Source organism: Betta splendens, chromosome 12, assembly GCF_900634795.4.
Source record: "Betta splendens chromosome 12, fBetSpl5.4, whole genome shotgun sequence".
In the NCBI taxonomy this organism is placed as follows: domain Eukaryota; kingdom Metazoa; phylum Chordata; class Actinopteri; order Anabantiformes; family Osphronemidae; genus Betta; species Betta splendens.
The window spans coordinates 12140039-12156443 of record NC_040892.2 but is presented as its reverse complement, the minus strand read 5'-3'; the positions used below and the strand labels follow the sequence as shown (position 1 = coordinate 12156443).

The following is a 16405-nucleotide window of genomic DNA, read 5'->3' as shown; positions in this document are numbered from 1 at the left end:
CGGCCAGCCCTGAGTCCACCAACCCGTTGTCCCGGTTCTTTAGGCAGGCAGGCACCACCAACCACTAGTCACCCCCCCACCACTGTGCCAGACATGACGCAGCACCCGAGCCCCACGCATCCTTACCTGGAAATGGAATCAATCAGAGTATAGTTTTGGTCATTGATTTGATGAAGCAGACAATGTGTCTAAGGTGGTATAATCTAACAAGCTGTTCAGGTATTGAGTAATGCTTAATTTTTTTTTAGTTTTCCAGTTCATGAGGATGATTTTCTTTGCGACACAGAGGGCAGAAAGAAGTGTGTGTGATGAGTTTGTCTCTAGATCAAGCCCACTTAGATCTCCTAGAAGACAAAGTGCAGGGCCTGCTGGGATTGGACAGCTTAACTGGGTTGACAGGTGTTCACATACTCTTTGCCAAAATTGCTGCACAGGTGAGCATGACCAGAATGCATGTAGGAATCTATCTGCTGTGTTATCTGTACAGTGAGGGCAAATATTTGAGTTTGTGAGACCCATTTGGAACATCCTTTGTCCTGTATAGTGAGTTCTATGAAGAATTTTGTATTGTATTAGTTGTAAATTTGTATTTTTTGTCATTCTGAATAAATTAGAACATATGTTATTCCAGAATGTGTAATTAGTGGTGATATTGAGATCAGCTTCCCATTTAGAGATCGGAAGGCTCACTGTCTGGTCTACATTGGAAATTAAGATATAGATTTTGGATACTGTCCTTTTCCCTGATATATCAATAAATCGCTCTATTACTGGTGGTGGTTGCATGTGGATGGCAGTATTCTTACTTTTTGCATTAAGTATTGACTTTAGTTGTTGGTATTCTAAGAAATTGGCACTAGTGATTTCATAGTGAGACACTAGTTCTTCAAAAGAGGTAAACTTGTCTCTTGTGAAAACATGTTTCAGATGTGTTATCCCTTTGATATGCCAAGTTGGAAAGTGTATTGCCTTTTTGTTTTGTATGATGTCTGGATTGTTCCAGAGAGGTGTGTTTTGGCAAAGTGTAAGCGAAGACCCATTAATTTTAAGAAACTCCCACCAGGCTTGCAGAGATGCTTTTATGCTAATGTTCTGGTAACAACTATGATGTTTGATTTTGGTGCTGATAAAGGGCAGATCTGCAACTTTAATATTTCCACAAAATGTTTGTTCAATGTCTATCCAGGAGGAGTCTGCTGGCATGGGTTTTATCCATTTGTGGACATGGTTCAGTCTATTGGCAAGAAAATAGTGGTGGAAGTTAGGTAGTTCTAGGCCGCCGCAGCGTCTGGATTTTTGAAGAGTTTTTAAACTAATTCGTGGTGGCTTGGTTTTCCACAAAAACTGTGAGATGTAAGAGTCTAATGTCTTAAACCACGCCTGGGCTGGCTGAGTTGGAATCATTGAAAATATGTAATTAATTTTTGGCAGGATCATCATTTTTATGGTGGCAATTCTTCCCATAAGTGAAATGGGTATGGACTGCCATCTTTTGAGGTTGGCTTCTATTTGTTTTAATAATGGATTGTAGTTTAGATCAATAAGCTCTGATAGCCTAGACGACAATTCAATGCCCAAGTATTTAATGTTTCCTGAATGGAGTGTGGTAGAGGAGATGTTAGTCACCTTAAGGTTAAGCGGTAGCACTATAGATTTGGTCCAGTTAATAGAGTACTCTGAACGGTCAATTCTCTGGCAAAACTCAAGCTGTCATCTCTTGTCGTTTGGGAGGGGGGGCTGCTGGTCCCGCTCTTCGTCCCTTTATCCTGCAACAACGCTGCCTCGACCAATGAACCTCCCTTCCTCCGCCGCCTTGTCCAATGGTGGAAACCGTCTGCCGCTCCATCGTCCAACCACCAACTTGCCCGTCATCTGTAACCACACCCCGACGCACCTACGCATACTCGCACTCACCGCGCACTCATTCACGCAGACACGTAGATGCAGACACAGACACAGACACAAACGGACCCCAAGGTCCGTAACACCCCCCCCTCCTAAAAAAATAAACCTTCCCAAAGGAAAGGTTTGTATCACGGGCGGGACGCATCGGCCATCACATTTAACAAGCCCTTTTTCTGCCGCATCTCCATGTGGACGTCTTGGATCAGCAGAGACCACCTAATCAATCGCTGGTTTGAGTTCCGCATTTGTGCTAGAAAAACCAGGGGATTGTGATCCGTGTACACCACGATTGGTTGGGAGCTGGATTTAAGGTACACTTTGAAAGCAGTGACAGTGCCTCCTTCTCAGTGGTGTTATAACGTGTCTGGTGCTTATTAAACTTCCTAGAGTAAGTAACAAATGGGATGATCAATACCCTGCTCATCCTCTTGCAATAACACAGCACTCGCCCCACAGGCACTTGCATCCACCTCCAATTTAAAGGGGCGTGTAAACACAGGAGCAGCCAACAGACCGGCGTACTACAAAGAAGCGCTTCGGAGGATTCAAAAGCGCTCTGACATAGAGGCGTCCAGACAAACAACTTAGTGGTGCTCGTGAAGTCTGTAAGGGGCGCCACCACGTCCGCAAAGTTTTTGCAGAACCCATGATAGTACCCTGCCATGCCCAAAAAAATGGCGGAGCGTGCGTTGGCATGTGGGTACTGAATAGTCCAGGATGGCCGGGATCCTGGCTGACAGTGCGTGCACCTGCCCCTGACCAACCTCCTTCCCTAAATACGTCACCATAGCTTTTCCAAATTCACACTTCGCCAAGTTGAGCATAAGCAAAGTCTCTCAAAAATAATGCGCAATACCATAGGGCATCACCGTATACTGGTAGAAGCCATCAGGGGTCACAAAAGCTGAGACTGCTGAGGCGCGCGCCGTTAAAGGAACTTGCCAGTATCCTTTTAACAAATCTAACTTGGACACGAACCGAGGGGAACCAACAATCCCACAATCCACCATGCAAGGCAGTGGATATGAATCAGGCTTTGTTACGACGTTTAACTTGCGGAAATCTGTGCAAAAACGGGCAGTTATGAATGTGTAATTACACTTTAATTTTCCCCTGTGACGCCGCCAACGAGAGGTGTGCACACTCACAAGCTTTATGTAAGCGTTTTCAAAACGCGCTAACATAATCAAGTACATTTTTACTGGAAGTGGGAATGTCCGATAGATATTTCTCCTTCAGCAGCCGTAGGGGTTCCCACACTGTATGAGCAAAAGCCAACTCCGCTGGACTGAAGCCGGTGGACTCCTGCACACTTTCACGGGCTGCGAGGAGAAGAAACGGCAAGCCCTCATCCCACTCTCGCCCGGACTCCCAGCAGTATTTCTTTAGCATGGACTTCAATGTTTGATGCAACCGCTCAAGGTGCGGTGCTGAACGGAGAGCGACTTCAGCACTTGCGCAAACAACTTCGAATTAAAGTTTGTGCTTTGATCCGTCTGGATAACTTTTGGGAGACCGAAGGTGGAGAAAAAATTAACTAGGACTTTGACTATTGCCTTAGCCTTCAAAGAACGTAGGGGCGTTGAGCTAAGTACTGGTGTCCCGACCACAGGGGTGGGGCGCAAAGGGAATATTCTGATTCGGCTTCCCCAACAACTGGCAAACGTGACATGTACGTCAAAATAGAGTATCGTCTGACTTTAGACCAGGCCAAAAAAAATAACGCAGTACGCGGTTGTACATTTTCTGGATTCCCAAATGGCCCGAGGAATGGTCGTGGGCAAGACACAGGATTTGGGGACGAAACTTCTGGGGAACCACTACTTGCCACACTTTCTGGATAGAAAGCAGGCTGAGAGTAGCAGGGGCTAACAATCAGGACCCGTGCCTGTGAACTACCATCCCTACGACCACGATCAACAGCCATTCTCTACAAGCTAAAAAGAGCTGGGCGGACATGATGGATGTTGAATCCCCTCTCATGTCTCCGCTGAGGAGAGGAGGAGCTCCTCAACTGCGAAGAGCATGAACCCGGTTCAGGCAGACTGCAATGCCAGCTCTGACCTCCTGGACACAAATCTTTTGGAAAAAGAGGGAGAGTCCAATCAGCAGCCCAACCAGGAAGCCAGGCCAGTGAACTCTAGGCCATGGGGTAAACATTTATTTGCAGCAGTGGTGGTGTGGCTTTCTGCATTGTGTAGACTTTATTAGGACCGACTCACAGCCAGGATTCACGATCGTCCAGTTTACTCTGATAATAGAACAAAACAACAATCCACACCAGGGTAAATGTCTGCCCTCTCTCCTGTACCTCTTCCACCGGAGTCATGACAGAAAGGGGCTTAGCTCATATGTGTGCGTCCCCGAGGGAGACAGGGGTGCGCTGCAATTAACAAAATAAACGTTCATATGCCCGATAACAGAACAAAAAAACAACGCACACCAGGGTAAATGTCTGTCCTCTCTCCTGTACCTAAGTGCATAGGACACAAACACGTAACTGAAGTTAGCTTGCTTTGTACAAGTTCAAGCTGTATTGATCAGTAAAAGAAAAACAGTGTCTGGGACCTAAAAGTATCAACATACATGTATATAAGAGTAATGACCGAATATAACAATCTGAACAACACTTATTTGACGTTACGTCCTGAAGAAGGGTGGCAGGTTAGTACGGCCCATCTGCGTGTGTTATACAAGCACTTGCGGTGACGTCATCCACGTGCGACGCACACGGCCCCCTGCCTGTGCAGACTGGTTAATGGCGCGCATGCGCAGTAGAAGATACAATTTCTCTGTTATTCTCAGTGTAGCGAGGGTATTTTGCTCACGTCTTAGAAGACAAAATAAATTCCCTGTTACACAAACATGCCATATTTTCTCGTCACGAAGAAGAGCGTCAGATCATTATGGCCCATTCTGGATCTGCGTGTGTTAAACAAACACTTACGAAGTGTCAGGGCTGGCAGGTGTGTTGACAAAGCGGACCCACGTGCACGGTGATGGAAACCAGCAGGTACGTACACAGCGAATTCCACAGTGGATTCCAAGCACAGGTACAGTACAGTCACAGACTCACGTTACAAGGTTCCGTTCAAAGAGCAGGCAAAAGCTGGTCTTTGATGGTCAGACAGGCAGTGTCGGCAACAGGATAGCTCGGCTAAGGTACAAGTGGACTGGACTAGAAACAATGCTGGAAAGCGGAAGTAATTCAACGACAATCTGGCGGACGTCTGAGGTGAGTACTGGATGTTAAATACCCTGTCTAAATTGATGATTACCAACAGCTGATGGATATGTGACCGGAAATAAAGCTTGCCCTAGACATGTAATGAACAGAACCTGGAAGTATTACAAAATAAAACAGGAAATGATAACAGTGGCTACGGCAACAGGTACTGTATTCGTGCAATTCGCCCAAACGATTAGTTTGTTGTGATCGATCTGTCAGTGACCCTTATTTTCACATTGCTGTCTACCCGCCACACAGGAAGTATCTCAGGTTTGCGTATCGAGGCACTGCCTACGAGTATCAAACCATCCCATTTGGCCTCTCGCTAGCATCAAGAGTGTTCAGCAAATGTATGGAGGAGGCCTTAACCCTGTTGAAAAACATTGTGTAATAAAACATGATAAAACACAAAAACAAAACCGGAAATTAACCAAAAACAGTGATTGAATGACATGAGCTGTGACAGAACCCCCCGTCTTGGGCGGATTCCTAGACAACCAAAAACAAGAGAGAAAAAAAAACACAACCAAGCAAGATGGGTGAAGGAAGGACTAGAGGGGGCCAGGACAAAACACAAAAGGATCAAAACACAAGAAATTAGTTGCGGAGAACAGAGTCCATGAGAGGAAGTCCATAACGGGGAAGTCAATATACTCCCTCAGGGAGGGTGGTGGCGAGGAGAGCAGGAACGGCCTCTTCGGGGGCCGACAGAGGCTGAGGCCTGGCTTGGGTGGCGTGAGGTGCACACTGGCTGGCACAAAGCTGGAGCTTGAGCGGGACGTGGCTGAGCTGGAGCTTGGACTGGGCCAGGTGGCTGTACTGAGGCCAAGTAAGGGCTGGGTGCAGACAGAGGCGCAGACTGAGGTGTAGACTGTGACGCAGGAACCGATGCAGACTGTGATCCAGGGACCGATCCGAACTGTGACGCCGGAACCGATGCAGGCTTTGACGCAGGAACCGGTGCAGACTGAGACGCAGGAGCTGAGGCAGGCTCTGACTGTGGCTCAGTAAATCCCAGGGGCTCACGCAGTGCAGGCTTTCTGATAATGGCCGCGGTCACTTCACGGAAAAGGTTCTCTTTGGTGACTGGGTCGGACGCTGCCTCAGCGGAGTTCAGATAATGGGCAAATGCACAACGTAGGCTTAGTTAAGAACAGTAGTTTAATTTTCCGAGGTCAGGCAGACAATGGTCATACACGAGGCAGGCAAAAAACTGGATCCGACAGGGAGTAGGCAAAGACGAGGTCAATAAACAGGCAATGGTCAGACTTACGGCTCAGGACTGTCAAAGGCTGGACTAGAGAGAAGGCAAGGTAACAAGGCTGGGTCATACACGATAACAAGGTGCAAGGTAACACTGGGGTGTTGGTCATGAGAACGACAACAATCTGGCAAGGAGCTATGGCAAGAGGAGGTGTTCAAATACAGGTGATTAGATTACTAATGATGCACAGGTGAGTTAACTAGAAGCGGAAGTAAAGCTGGATTAACTGGGTATGAGTGCTGGGCAGGAAGTGATACCAAAATAAAACCGTAAATGAACCACAACAGTGACTGAATGACATGAGCTGTGACACATTGGTGTCAGGATTTACAGTACACAAGTTCATAATCCTGTGGCGCAGCACCAGGTTTTTGTCAGTTCTTGCAACACACATGCCCAGAGTGTTGAACAAGGGAGAGGATCCACTGTCGAGAGGTAACCCTCTGTATGGGGAATGAAGGCTTCATCCACAAGTAGTGCAGCGGATCTAGGAGTGCTTCAGTTGGGCCACAATAGATCTTTTTGCCTCTCCGGACAACACTCACTGTCCGATGTTCTTCTTACTCTCGAACTCAAAGGCACCTTTGGGCATGGATGCTTTAGTCCATACATGGACTAAGTGGCCCCACTTCAGAGGGGCCAGGGCTCCATGGCTCCAGGGGCCATGGCAGGCTGCAATTTCAGCGTCGAGTCGCAAGCTCCGAGTCTCATGGCCACTGGTTCCTACGTATATAGGATTTGACAGTTATCTAAGACGCTCTTTCCCATTATCCTCTCAAACCTATTGAAACAGTGAGTTTTAAGTTTCTCTTGCTCTGCGTTGTGTCACGACTTTGACTCAATACCAGAAATCAATTAAAACCACAAGAACCTCAACCAAAATGGTTCTTACTCCACAGTCCCAAGACGAGCAGTCAGAATCAGAAAGCTAATCTGAGGCCGCCACCTGGTGGTGAAACACATGTATTACCACAGACTCCAGAGGCATTCACCTGCTTCACCTCTCACCTCAATATGACAATATTGTCCTTCATGTCTGAACCAAACCGCACCTTGAGTTTGACCTTCAGTGTCTCTCCTCTGCTTGGTGCAAAAGAAGACCTACAAGTTCAAAATGATACTGAACCTGTGATCATGTCATTTTAGTAATTAAGCTCATCTGAACCTCTGTGACAGGCCTCATGAGGTTTGGTGTCTACTCTCACTCTCACTAGTAAAATATTAGAATAAAATATTAATAACCAAAATATGGAAGCATTTTATTAGCGCCTCTTCCTGGGACCCAAACCAGTTGCTCCTCCCTCTGATAACAGTAGAGCCAATCCTGTTACGGCCACATGATTAACAGGAAATAGAAGAGAAAGTGAAAGAGAAGTTACCAAAGCTGAGCTTTTTGTGCGTATGAAGAGCAGACACTGAATTACTGATTAGTTTTTGTGTTTGAGAGGTGAAATGGCTCAAAAAGGAATTCAAGTGGATCAGGATAAACTGTGCTGCTCAGTTTGTCTGGATCTATTAAAGGATCCAGTCACTATTCCCTGTGGACACAGTTACTGTTTGAGCTGCATCAGAACCTACTGGGACGCAGAGGGTCACAAAGGAAACAGCTGTCCTCAGTGCAGACAGGCGTTTACACCGAGACCTGCTCTGGTGAAAAACACCCTGTTGGCAGATTTAGTGGAGGATCTGAAGAGGACTGGACTCCAGGCTGCTCCAGCTGCTCTCTGCTATGCCACACATCAAGACGTGGCCTGTGATTCCTGCACTGGTAGGAAGCTAAAAGCCACCAAGTCCTGTCTCCAGTGTCTGGTGTCGTACTGTGACCAACACCTCCAGCCTCACTATGAGTCTCCAGCCTTTGAGAAGCACCAGCTGGTCGACCCGTGTAAGAAGCTTCAGGAGAACATCTGTACACGTCACAACGAGGTAATGAAGGTTTTCTGCCGCACTGATCAGCAGTGTATCTGTTACCTCTGCTCCATGGATGAACATAAAGGCCACGACACCGTCTCAGCTGCAGCAGAGAGGACTGAGAAGCAGAAGGAGCTCAGCAAGAACCAGCAAACAATTCAGCAGAAGATCAAGGACAGAGAAGGAGACATCAAGAAGCTGCAGCAGGAGGTGGAGACCATCAATCAATCCGCTGATGAAGCAGAACGCAGCAGTGAGAAGATCTTCACACGTCTGATCCAACTAGTTCAGGACAAATGCTCAGATGTGAAGCAGCAGATCAGGTCTCAGCAGACAAGTCTGGTGAAGAGATTAAAAGAGTCTCAAAAGAAGCTGGAAGAGGAGCTCGCTGAGATGAAGAGCAGAGAAGCTGAGCTGCAGCAGCTCTCACACACACAAGACCCCATCCAGTTTCTGCACCACTGCCCTGCGCTGCTGAATCCCATGGACTCCACTGACCCTCACAGCATTAGCATCCAGTCTGTGAGCTACTTTGACCACGTGTTAGCAGCTGTGGCAGCAGCCACAGATAAAATACAGGACGTCCTCAATGAGGAATGGACCAAAGTCTCACTGCTGGAGGTTGAACAGGAAGCTTTAAAGCCACGAGCAGAACCCAGGACCCGGTCTGAATTCCTCCAGTACTCACAACAAATGACGCTGGATCCAAACACGGCACACAATCAGCTGTTGTTATCTGAAGGAAACAGAAAAGCAACAGTGATGAAACAAAAGCTGGTTTATCCTCATCATCGAGACAGATTCATTGAAAAGCAGCAGGTCCTTGGAGCACAGAGACTGATGGGACGTCATTACTGGGAAGTGCAAATAGAGCAGGACAAAATCAGAACTATAGTGGCTGTTACCTATAAAAATATCAGAAGAACACATGGTGAAAATTTATTTGGATACGAAGACATCTCTTGGGCTATAGCCCTATTAGACACTCAATACAAAATCATGCACAATGGAAGCACTGTGTTCATCCCAGGCCCCCCCTCCACCAGAATAGGAGTGTTTCTGGATAAACGTGCAGGGACTCTGTCCTTCTACAGCGTCTCTGACACCTCCTCCACAGAGTCCAGACCACGTTCACTGAGCCTCTCTACGCTGGTCTCAGTGTTTATGGGTATGACAACTCTGTTAAACTGTGTGAGCTCAGGTAGAGGAGCAGCATCAATAAGACCTGAAGGCTGAATCAGTCACAGTGGCTCCAGTTGTTGTTTGATTTGTTATTTGTAAAAACTAAAGTAGGCTTTATTAGTCTTCATTCAGAGTTTCCCACTTTGCTTGTTGACGATGAAGAACTGTCATCATCACACGTGACATCACTGCTCTTCCATCAGTTTAGTGGGACAGTGGGCCTTGACTGTGACATGCAGCAGGACTGAAACCACCAAGAAGCTTGTTCTGAGGCCTGTGGCTCATGAAATGAAATGAAATGAAGACATAGAACTGTTTAATGGAGCAGATGTCACAATGCTTTTTCTTAATCAATTAATCATCAATATGTCGTGTCTTGAGTGTCAGACATTGTGGATGTAACATGAATATTGCAGCGGGTTTAGTGGAAAATATATGCATAGTGCAATTTTTTCTGCACAAAGCAAGCATTGGGCGCATATAAGGATGCTGCAGACCGGTACTCCCTATTTCTTGCAGAGCAGAAGGGAGAAACCTTCAAGGCCACAGCACAGCTAACAAGGTTACAGTTGATCAGCAAAATAAATTCCAACAATGTTTCAATGATTAACTGATTAAATATATATAAATAAGTACTTTATCCTGCGGAAAACAATCAACCATTTTACCATTCTGTTAAACGACAGCTCAACAAATGATCCTGTCCGTCTGACTCACCTAAGTGACCTGAAGCTGGCTCGGCTGATAAAAACATCACAGACATCCTGGAGTCACTGAATGTTATAACTTTGCATGCAATCTTCAAACTCATTCTGTCTCACAGATGTTTCAGTTAAATGTTTATTATCACATTGCATTAGTCATACACACTTGTCCAGGAATCTGGGGGCTCCTTCCGGGGGGGCCAGTAGACTTCCCATTGATGGCTCTGTCTGCTGGACCCCTCGGAGAATTGGGTATCTCCCAAAGTTCCTAATACTTAGCCACATACACATACATTTAGGGCCGGGGGTGGGCTCCTTCACTGGGGCCTGGGGCCGAGGCCAGTTGTGGCCTCGCCCACTGGCCCTGGTGGAGAGATCACCACCCAGTTTTAACTGCAAAAAGACATTTAGGGCGAGGGGGGGCACTGTCTGGGGGACACACCGTCAGCCAGCGGTTGTGCTCCTGGAGGTGTCACCCACCTTCAGTGCACTTTAGTTCCACACACTCACGTCCAAGCTAGGTTGCAGGGTTCTGGGGTGCCTTTTTCTGCTGCCCTCTGCCTCCCCCGGGTTGGGGGGGTTGGTCGGGGCTCGGGAGGAGCTGCGGTTCCTGCCTGGGGCCACATGGACGGCAGGCCGGAGACCTACCCTCCCCACGAATTTGATCAAGCGAATGGTGTGGGTGCGAGAATGTATCTGAGAGTGCATTGGTTCACGTATGATTGACTAGTTTGTTGTGAGAGAGTCTATGGTGTGTGTGTTGATGTGATGATGTGTGTTGCACATGTGGGTGGGTGTATGCGTCTGTGTTTGTGTGAGTTTTTATGCGTGTGGTGCGGTTGAAGTGTGGGGGGTCCGGTTTTCCGCCCGGGGTACGATGATCGTCTGCCTGGGTGGTCTCTTTTCTGCTGACCCCACCAATTGCTGCAGGCCGCGGTGGCGCCAGGGGATGAGGTCGGGCTGATGGGGTCGGCCCCGCTCCGCTCGTGTGGGGGTGGTGGACTGGGGGCGGGCCCCACTCTGGGCGCGGGGGCATCTCCTAGCGGGCTCCCTACGGACCGTGGGTCCTCGGGCTCTACTCTTTCAGGCCCACCCTCCCGCCGGGGGGAGTGTTTGCCCCTGGTTCTCATGGGGCGAACAGCGTTGATCCCCGGTGGCCCACTCTGGCCTCGGGTGCTGTCTCTGTGGCTGCTGCAGCTCTGCCTGGGGGGCTCTGTGTGGGCGGCTTGGGTCGCAACACCTGCCCTCCTGGAACTGAAGGTGTGTGGGCTCCCTGGCTGCTAGGATTCCTTCCTCTGCTTACTGGATGGGCGTAGTGGCTGAACCCCTCACATCACCCTGGCTTCCACAAGTGGCATTGTTCATGCACCAACGTCTGCCTCACCCTTTGGGTGAATAATGTTAAGCTACAGCTTTACTAACCTTGTAGTGGGACACTTTCCAAATCCAACTGTAAGTATTATTGATACTTATCACTACCAATATCAATAATGTGTGAATATGGAATTTGTGGTGTTGTATGTCATGACTTTTATTAAGTAGTATGGGATATGTATACTGTAATAATGCACATATGTATGTAAATTGTATGTATATGTTTGTATGAGTATGTGCACATACCTTAGCACTATTATTGGTATTAGCATTAATCTCCAAGGTAAACCACAGTACAAAAGTTGTTTAGTTATGAATGTGTTAGCCTAAGGTACATCCCTGCTTCTTCTTCTTTTTTTTTTTTTGCTCCGATTGTTTACTCAACAGATTTGCTTGGTTTCAGCAGCTGGTTGCACCCCTTACCCCCCCCACCCTCCCGCATACACACCCTAAAGCAGAAACCTAACCTGTCCACCAACACAGCAACATCACACACATTTTGGATTAGCTAAATAAACCATTAAATAAACCATAAATCAGGAAGAGTATATATATTCTATATATACTCTTCTTGTTAAAGCAAAGCTGTCCATCACAATATGGCATTCAGTGTAATATATGCTGCTTGCTAAACTGCTGGACAGAACAAAAAAAAAATGTTTATTATCACTTTAATGTCACTCACTGCACAGTCTACGAAGTGCTCATCAAGCTCATCACTTTCCTTCCACTTTTCCTTTCCTTTATTGTTTTTCCATCACCTACTTTTACTTGTAATGGAAAAATTGTGCCTTTGTGCTTTTTCTTATCCAACACAGTCGTCATGTACTGGTTAGGTGCAACACTGAACAGTCTTACACAAACAACTAATCTCTTGTGCCCTGTCGTACATCAAGTCTAAACATCTGATGTTCTATTTCACTGACTAATAGCTCATGATATATGTTTGTCTTTTACACCCGGACTCTGGCTCCATTCTATCTGACTCCCCACCAGACCCAAGGCTGTTAAAGCCAATGCATCTTGTCTTGGAAGCTCGGTGTTCCTTCCTTTGGATAACAAGACATGACGATGCAGAAGTGAGAAAGCAAACATTCTCACTCACAGCGAGATAAGGTGGCACAAACTATTCTATTGGTGCAGAGAGACATTCCACCAGAGCCAGAGAAAGGGGTTAAAAGGCAGAAGCAACTTGAAGATCGTGGGCTCTTTGCATCACACCTTCGTGGTGTGTGCACTGATCTCCCAGCTGGTTTTTGGTTTGTTGATGTGCACAATCAACATCCATGATTTTGATTTGCTTTCCCCATTATTTTTATTTTCCTTTATTTTTGTAATAAATCACACAAAACACAAGTCTCTCATCTGCCTCTTTTTGGGAAATTTCCACCACAGTTTGGGAGCTAGAGTCCAGAGTCTATCAGGCAGAGACAACCATTGAACAATCTAGGTGAAATGTCAAATACATTAAACAGAAGAAAAACAAAACACAAGATATTAATTGCAGAACATAAGTCATGAATCATATAATAACTGCATTGAATAAGAAAGAACCTTTTTTTCCTATAACACAGGAACAAACTAATACAAAACATGAAGTACCAAAATAAAACCGGAATCAGGACAACATGACTATGGAGCTGGATCTGTCACAGAACCCCCTGGACTAGGGTGGACTCCACATGGCCCAGGGAGTTTAATGGGCTCGGTGAGCCTTTGTGATGAGGGATGGATCTGTAATGGGAAAAATTTTGCATTTGATCCAGGATGTCCCAGGCCGGAATCCAAGAGCATTCCTCTGGACCACCAAAGATTGATGAGCAGAGGTGGTTGAGGCAGAGGAGCAGGTGAAACCAGAGTCCTAGTGAGGTATGGCTTGAAATGACAGGCTTACGTGACTAAAACCCCGTACTTTGGAAAACATTTTTTTTCTTAATAAAAAACTTTGATGTCACAAAATGACAGACGCTCGCGCAGAAGCACTAACGCAGTAATCCAAACATTTCACTATCACACATATTTGACATATCAAGGCTACAAGAAACACAATTACCCTTCTTTGACAAATCATTTTTATTTGACAATAAAACATGAACTGTCAGACGTTAAACCACCACTTATCTGTGTGGTTTTGAGGCCAGTTTGCTTTGTTGCAATTTTTACAAACAAGCAGCAGATCAATATCTTTCTAACTGTATCAGATGTTTCGAGCAGCGTTTCGATTTCTACCCAGCTGTGTCAAAGTTGCTCAGTGATTCATGAGGCTTCGATTTCGCCATCTCTACCTCTATTTCCAGGAAAGTGTAACCCAGCTGAAAACATAGGGTTAAAATAAAATATTACACAATACTGTACCTGTTTTAAGTTATAGAATCTCATTTCATTGTTTTATTTTGCAGTTAAATTTATTTAATGTTAAGCAATAGTTTAACAGTGTAATAATTTTAGAATACAGTGAGTGGAAGTTATGTTGAGCAGTGCAGAGGATTGAGAAGGAGTATTGCTTCTTGTCGCAACATTAAGCGTGTGTAACGGAGTTAATATTAATTCCACTTGTGGTCAGCTGAGGGCGCTGTCTTCCCCCCCTCCGCGGTGGGGTGCCACCGAGAAGACGAGAGAGTAAAAGAAGACTGAAGAGTTGTGGCGGGAAAGAAGTCAAGAACGACGCCTGATGACCCCACTGAAAAAGTAGCGATGGTAGCGACTTTAGCGTGAATAACCAGACTGTTGTTCAGTCCAGGAAGTTTGTTTGAGCGTTTTGCACATGCTTATTGTTCTCTTTTTTGGGAAAAGTTTTGCTTCAATGATGCTAACTGCATGGAGATGAGTATCTTATGCTAGTCCCTTAAATAAACGGTACAACAAAGGTTAAGCAAAAAAAATGTATGTTAAGTAAGATGAATGTTAATTAGTCCTGTAATGTGAGCACTCAACGATCAGAGAATTCTTAGGTTATTTTTGTACAATTTAAGGTGTGGTAAATTAATTGAGTGAGTACTTGCAAATTACATTGTACTTTGTTATAATGTGCCCTATGCTATGTGTTCGATAGTAGATAGTTTTGTCACGTCACCACCGAGCCGAGCAGGCTCTGTAGCGAGCAGCACACGCCGCAGTTCGTTCCCGATTCGTTACTACAGATCCTTATGGAACGTTTGTTCTTCTGTAACCTCACTGGCTCAGCTACGGTGCTGTGTGGACTGAGAAACAAGGAAATGAATGATGTCTGATTTCTGACTTTATTTATTTGTAACCTGACAGCCAACCTGCTTATATTCCGCTTAATCCCGTATGTGGGGTCGCGGGGGCTGGAGCCTTTTCCAGCTGGCTATGGGCGAGAGGCGGGGTAGACCCTGGACAGGTCTCCAGTCCATCGCAGGGCAACACATAAACAAAGAACCAGTCACACACACTCACACCTAAGGGCAATGGAGAGAGCCCAATCAACATAATGCATATTTTTGGACCAAGGGAGGAAGCCGGAGAACCCGGAGAGAACCCACGCAAACACGGGGAGAACATGCAAACTCCACACAGAAAGGCACCAGGTCCACCTCCGGGAATCGAACCCAGGACCTTCTAGCTATGAGGCAATTGTGCTACCCACTTTACTTACATTATTTATTCATGGAATTATTATTAATTAGTGGTCTTTGATTCTTGTAGATGTGTGTAGTTTTATTGTGTGTATAACAATGTAAAGTGTGTTTGTAAACAAATACTTGCGAACATTATATCAACATGTTAATTTTGTGGTCCTGTATAGTCTGCCGCAATCATAAAATATGATAATAATAATAATAATAATTTGGTTAAAACAGGACTTCTGCCTTATTAAGTTAACACAGCACTCGTACTTGTAGTTAACACAGAACTGCAAGACAACACAAGACTCTGACTTGGCGTAAACATCTAAGTTGGTTTCATCAGTTATTTTTTAGAAAACAAAACCATTTGTGGTCCTAGTTTTATTTGTAAGTAAAGTCCATGCGCCTGTCCTTCGCCACAAAAAGCTCTGTAACTTTGTTGTTTTTCTTTACCTTTTCATTGTGGACGCTAATATTTTTCATGACACAATATCCCGTTAATCCAGACGTTATCACAGGTTGAACACAGTACAGTCGGTTTGTGGCAGCACAGCCAGTCTTGAAAGGAGCAACTCGTCCTCTGTCTCGTAGTTCGAAGCAAACCTTTAAGCTCCGGCGTTGGTCTTCCATCGATTATGAGTTTTGTTTTGACTGAAAGTCTAGCTTTGACTTATATAATTCTCCTCCATCTTGAGAGATGGGAAATAAGATAACTGAGTTCGTTTGCTAACTCACTGGAGCAGCGCCAACGTCACTGGCGCGAAGAGGCGTCTGACAAAAAAAAAAAAACAGAATTGCGTGACAGTAGCAGCCAAGCACCTGTCTTCAGTACAGTATATATTGTTTGAGAACCGCGGCCAATTTTACAACGCCCACAAAAGAGCTTCTGTAAATGAACAAAAGGAGCGACTGACTCTAAATGATATGTTCACGTTACTGATCGAGAGTTAAAGATCCGAGTCAGTTAAAAGAACCAAGCTTCCCATCTCTACCTGAGTGAACATTTGTCGGGGTAGGAGGGAGCCAATCACTGGAAAGTCAAGCAAACCTAGACATGACAAGACAAAACTGGAAATACATTAAAATAGAACAGGAAGTGGCAACATGAAAGTCCAGGCTGTCACACACTGTACATGTTATTTTGTTTAAAGGGCCCACTTTTGTTCAATATTTGTAACTAAACTTATAATTGTCAAATTTACTGATTGTTGTGTGGTGTGTTAAACTCTCCGCTTCTTCTGAACCTAGA

The 16405-nt window shown here is 45.6% G+C and overlaps 1 protein-coding gene and 1 pseudogene across 1 annotated transcript in view; both read left to right on the top strand.

The window, feature by feature from the left end:
• The window catches only part of LOC114867074 (tripartite motif-containing protein 16-like), a 60112-nt gene that overhangs the window by 8849 nt on the left and 34858 nt on the right, over nt 1-16405 (top strand). The window lies entirely within an intron of this gene.
• On the top strand, nt 1638-12925 carry LOC114867303 (tripartite motif-containing protein 16-like; annotated as a pseudogene).